Source organism: Enoplosus armatus, chromosome 10 (genome assembly GCF_043641665.1).
Source record: "Enoplosus armatus isolate fEnoArm2 chromosome 10, fEnoArm2.hap1, whole genome shotgun sequence".
In the NCBI taxonomy this organism is placed as follows: Eukaryota; Metazoa; Chordata; class Actinopteri; order Centrarchiformes; family Enoplosidae; genus Enoplosus; species Enoplosus armatus.
This window is the reverse complement of record NC_092189.1, coordinates 10,472,824-10,479,184: the sequence shown is the minus strand read 5'-3', so window position 1 is coordinate 10,479,184 and position 6,361 is coordinate 10,472,824.

Below are 6,361 nucleotides of genomic sequence, written 5' to 3'. Positions count from 1 at the left end.
CTGTTTGACAAGCGAGAGTACACATCTTCTCCCTTTAGTCCTGCTAAATATTGCAGCTGACACGGATTTGGATCAGTGCTGTTTGTACGTCTGTGTCTTTGATGAGGAGCACAGACATCAACTGAAACATCAAATAATCCTTCTCTGGTCTGAAAACAGCTGAGGAACATTGTGATCCTGAAGATTCCTCAACTTGAATGAGTTTAATGTGTGAGTATTTTGATAGAACTTTATTTATTATCACTCTAAGCTATTCCAAGTGTCTAGGCGAACAAATCTGACACCCTATGTCCTTGAGCGGAGAGCACATTTCCCTCTATGTGGCCATGTAATCCCCTGTACCCTGCTGATCCCAGAACCACATGGAGAGTGGCAGAGGCCCGCAGCCCATTGAAGGAGCTCTGTCCTGGGCAGGCTGAACACAGACAGACCCCTTCACCCTGGGAGTCCCGCAGCAAACATGAGAAGGATTATGATCCCTGCTTGAAAACTCAGCATGCGATCAACGTCCAGGCAAACACATGACAATAAGGCCATTAATTACATCTTCCTCTTTGATGGAATAGCAGGGGTAAGTGCTGTGTGGGAGGATGAGTGAATAGATGCTTGTCATCACAGTCTCCTCTGGTTGTTAATGACAGGTGGCAGCATGTGCAGGTGAGGAAAGAAAACTCAAGATGATAAAGCTTTCTCATACACCCCCTCAGACACACACTCTGTGGAAGGTTAAAGATGTAGCACTGAATCACCAAGACCTCTTCTAACACAGAGTCATTTTAAAAACCAACTGCAATCACTTTCTTCTTCCTCCTCTTTGTGTTCATATCGGCTCATTTTCCTCTCACACCTGAGTGTTTTAGCTTCATGCCATCACAACATCTGTGCATTCCTCAGTGTTAGCAACAGACCCACAGTCATCTTTGGTCATTTTAACTGCACTGCAATTATTGTGCACAGCTAATACATTGCCCTCTGTATTACCAACCATTTATCAACCTGTTGCACAGGCTGGTGGGAGAAAGGCTAAAAATACCATTGCATGCCCCACAGGCAAGGAACATTTTTTGACAATTTTCTGATGTTGTTTCTGTACAACAAACATAGGACAGCTCTCTTTGAGCTTTCACACATATAAGTTACCGGTAGCTTATTTCTCAGAACTGCTTACTGGCAGGGAGTCGACATGGACATTGTAACATTAGTGGCTCCTTATTGGGGAAGTTTACACTTCAACCCCAGCCCATTCACCAGCCAAGATAGTGTTACATTTCCCAAAAAAATGGTTACACCTCAAAGCCTCAGACAAACCTTTCAACCAACTCATGGAGCTAATGATAATTAGCTAGCTACGATCAAATCTGTTGTAACTCAAATAGTTGTCAGTTAGAACTGGGAAGCCTGCATTTGTCTACCTTTAGTAATTGACTCCAGTGGTGGGGAATCAGTATAAACACCCACTTACCCTTTTCTGAGTTCAAAACAGTAAATACTCATAGCAGGATCTTATATACCTGTGTCATCAACTCCAGATCATAATGCCCTGAACCTCTTATTCCTAGCCTACAGCACAGTATTCTGGCTCTTGCTGTGGGTCTCTCAGGCCTTGTTATTGTGTCTGTTCAGTCCTCACTACTTTCCAGATTTGCCAGCCAGGGGGGGGGGCTATGGCTAGGAGTGTCAGACAATCCTCCTTTTCCTCCTCAACCACCACAAAAGAGTGCCCCCTCTTTTGAAAGGGGGGACATGGGACGGGTGGCATACAGACTGAGCCATTCGCCCGAGGAGACAGCGAGGCGCCTGGGGAAATGAGGAGTGATTGGCCAGGGTGGCAGACGAGACTTGGATCTGGCACTAACAACACTTTGGCCAGCTTGCACTCTTCACAAGTAGCAGTGGACCAACAAAAAATAGACAGCAAAGGTCTCTCAAATCTTATAGGAGCAAAGCCTCCAGGAATCTGTCCTGTGAAGCCTTTGAGCTCCCTATTCATGCTTTTCAATGTAGCTATCTCTCCTGAATGCTTCTTCTCTTTTCTCTCTTTCCACCCACTCATCCTCTGGCAACTAGATGTCTGTCCATCCTGTTGTGCACAAGAACGTTTTGCTGAACAATCTTACAAGAACATCCTCCTGTTACATCATAGGCCCACATCCTTGAGTGTTACAACCAGGATTAATAGGGTCTAACGACACAGCAAAGTGTGTTTGTGGCATTAGACTGAAAACCTAATTTGTTTAGTAGAACTTATAGCCCCATTTAGATGTGATTTATATTTGTAAGAGATGCAAAAGCAATTTCATGTTGTTGCACCAAACATTTTCAGTGGCATAAATAATGAGTATGCTCCTGGCAAGGCATGTTGGGCCCTGCAGGAGAGCCAAGGAAACAGAGCTGTTAGAGAGCGAACAGAGAGAAAAACTAAAGAGCTGCTGGAAGTCAGAGACACAGCAGAGGAAAAGGAGGGAATAGGTCTAAAGATTTTAAGGCTTGGAGTCAGTCAGTACACATTGAGGGGACACCTGCATGTAACAACTTAAATTTCTGCAAGATCACCCCCACTACTACCAGCTACCTTTTGTTGCTATATACTATATATATATAACTGGCCTAAGCCTTGCTGAGAGGACTTTGCACAGCCACGTTTCTAAAATGGCATTATCATTGTGCTAATATGGTTGGATCGTGTTTCTGTGAAGACTATATTTGTGAACACAGCATTCTCACCTATGCTGGCTGTTTGGGCTTGATTTGATCTGTAACTGTCAAGTTTATTAACAGGACTTCTCTGTCGTTCCCTCATGTCGGGACCAAGCAACAGCTTTTGGTAAAGGTGCAATGAGGGTGTTATATACTGCATGCAAATGATTTTGAAAAAAAGTTGGGAGGGGGCAAACAAACTTTGAATGTGAAAGCTGCAATCAGCATTTGTCACTGATACTGTTGCAACACCTTCACTGTATAATGTGAGCCTGCAAGGGGAGAGTGGGGAGCAGAGATGATGTGAAACCTCTGAATGTGCCTGTGTCTGCTTCCTCTGCTATTCTAGAAAAGCTGTTTGGAAACTATAACAAGAGCCCTTCTCACATGTGCAGGGGCAACCACAACGCTCTGTTGTGTAATCATTAGTTGAGGCTTCTGTTCAAGTGACTACACACAAACATGCATACAAGACAAACTAACCTAAGAGACTGGTGAAGATTAGCGAGGCAGAGTAAGCGACTGAATGTCTGAAACACTGACAAACCTTATCATATACAAAAACTAACCTCAGCAGCAAGTTCTCCATGCGCTCCCTCATATGTTGACTGAGTCATTATTGTGTTTGTATGTGTACTTATACTACTGTGTAGTATAATATACTGTACTACTATTATTTAAATCTGTTCACACAGTCACACTGCAGGGAATCACCCTTCCATCTGAGGAAAAACATGTAGTCGCCACAAGCTTGGGCATTAAATCTTTTGGTTTTTGGTGAAGGGTTGGAGATATGAAGATATTTGGCAGTTAAAGGTTTATTAGATTTGGGATCTTATTTTTGTCAGTTTAGCAATTATTTCTATCAATTATGATTACATTGTTCCTGAGATCTGGGATCTATGAAACGTCCAACAGGGCAAGAAACACAAGTAGTTGGATGTTCATACAGGTTTTAAACAAACCCCTACGTTTGTGAGATATTATAACCAATTACCACGTAATTTCAGCTAACGTTTGGTTTTACCTCCAGATAAAGTGGTAGATAATTTAGGTATACTGTCTGATCATCTGACCACTCATGTTTCTTTCAACCCTGTCACCGGACAAGAATTCTGCAAAACCTTGGATCACATTCAATGCCAAATTCTCCCCTTCCACAAAATCTGTGCATTGAATATTGAGAATATTGGCATTGGACTTAAACCATGACGTGCAGAATCGTCCAACACACACAAAAGATACTGGGCTGTTTTTTTTTGCCCCATCTGATTTCTTTTTAGTGATGACACCTTATTTTCAATCTCAACTATTACTTTGGTAAATACAATTATCATAACCAATAGAAATGATGGCCACAGCTACAAAAATTAAACCTAAGTTGTAATAAACCAGAATTATAATTTTGTGCTTGTTTGAGGATGAGTACAAGAGTGAAATAGCGTGCACACATGTTTGTTAATTCTCACCCCTCACTGTAACAGGACCCTCTGCACCTGCTCCAGCGTCTTTGTGTGTGTGTGTGTGTGTGTGTGTGTGTGTGTGTGTGTGTGTGTGTAAGAGAGAGAGAGTTTAATCTCTGTCCTCTGCTGCAAAGTCAGACCCATCCTTTCCCTCATCCAAAAGACCCAGCAGCCGCCGTCAGAGCTCCAGGGACAGCAGCTCACACACAGCCCCTCATGGCCCAACAAGGACCTTTACCACAGTGCATCTCATCCGCTTAATTATTTCTCTCTCAGTCTGTCTCTCCCACTCTTTCCCTACAACACATCCCTTCAAATTAATTACTCCCCTTCCAATAACTTACATCACGACCTTGCAAAAAACATGATGACAGTAGCAGACAGGGCAACACCAAGCAACACCCCTCTCCCTTTACCCATCATTCCAGCTTCTCATCTACACTCAGTAGGGAGGTTTTGGACATTCCCTCATTGTTGTTTTTAAATTAGGTCAATGTTAATAATTAACTACTCTTTTAATGGAAATACAGCCTGGCTCTGAATGTCAGAGTCTCATTTCCATATTCAGATATGGCCCTTTCGTTCAGCGGTCATGGCTGGCGAGTGTCACTCAGGATGGAAGAGGGGTTTGCCTGGGAATTACAAATGAAAAGAGTGTCCATTGTGTCTTGTAATCTGTTCGCAACTGTTTGGATAACCTCTCTGGTCTGAAGCTTGTGTATAATGGGATGACTAATTAGCCGACCAAAGAACAATCTTGAATAATTAATTAACATACCTGTTTTGCCTCTTATATTGGCTTTGAAATGAACATGGCCTTGCTTGGATTCAAAGGCCCACTGGTGAACATACTGCCTGCATTTTCCACAACCTTGGTGACTGACATATGTGCCAATACATTTAATTGCAATAGATGTACAGCACACAGAAATAGGAGAACAGGATACAATCTCTACTCCTGTGAAATGAGAGACAGTACCTGAGGCATCAGAGAGCTGAGACTGGAGCGTGTGTGTGTGTGTGTGTGTGTGTGTGTGGGTACAACAGAGAGAGAGATTATATGTACCACTGCTTGTTCACAGCAGTCTCAAACCAGACGTACAACAAGCTACCGGAAATCAATTTCCCTTCAAAATAAAAGATACAAGATATTATACGTTATGCTGATAATACTCGTAATACCAATTTGAGCACTGACTGAAATTACAAAAAATGATAGAAATTTGTGTGATTGAAACAGCGATTTCAAAAGCCTCAGGTTCACTGTGTTTATGATTTGCGCAGGAAGTTAACGGCAAATTTGTTTGGGTATATGCACTACAAGATTACAGTTTAAAAAAATTACAAGGTATTTTAAATGGGCCCTGCATTATTATTCAAAAACTAGCTTTACTACGCTACTTTCAGTATTTAAGTTTATATTGTGCTAACATGATGCATATTCCTATATAAATCATGTTGAATTTGTTCACTTGAAGTTAACAAGACGCAATGCACAGACAATTGTTATTGTTGGTGGTGGTGTCAACAGGGACCCAAAGCTAGTTTTTGCACCAGGGCCCCTCTCTTTGCATGCTTCTACCAACCATACAGGAAATTGCAACCCCTGTTCGTCACTAGGTGTCTTATTTTGAAAATCGCAAGCGGAAGTCACATTACTTTGCCTACTTGACCGGTGTGTGAGTAGTTGCCTCTCCTCTCCTCTCCTCTGTCGAACCACTTGCTCCGAGGACGTGTAGATGTGCTGTGCGGCCCGCTGTGTCTCCGTGGCGCAGGACAGGACGGTCGCCACACCTTCAGGGACCCACTTTCTCACGGCGTCAGCTCTCCGTCTGTGTCCGCAGTTCACCGGCGGAAACCTGTCCAGAGCCAGGACGTTTAAGAAGCTGCTTTCAACACACATTTTCGCCACTTACATCAATCAGGCTGTGCCTCTGGAGTCCGGCTGTACTTCTCCCACTGATGCCAGTTGAACAGGCTGTTTTGTAAACGCTAATTAATTTGGGAATATCTGGAGCGGCCGTTTTATTGATTTGACATCGGATACAAGTCGGATCAAAGATGGGGAACAAAGTGTAGTGCTGGTAAGTAGTGTATGAAAGGAAGGTTACCCCACTACTACCGTATTAGCATATTGAGATTGCGCTCACGCCCACAGGCAGTGCGCGTGCCTGTGTGTGTATATGTATGTCTGTGTATGT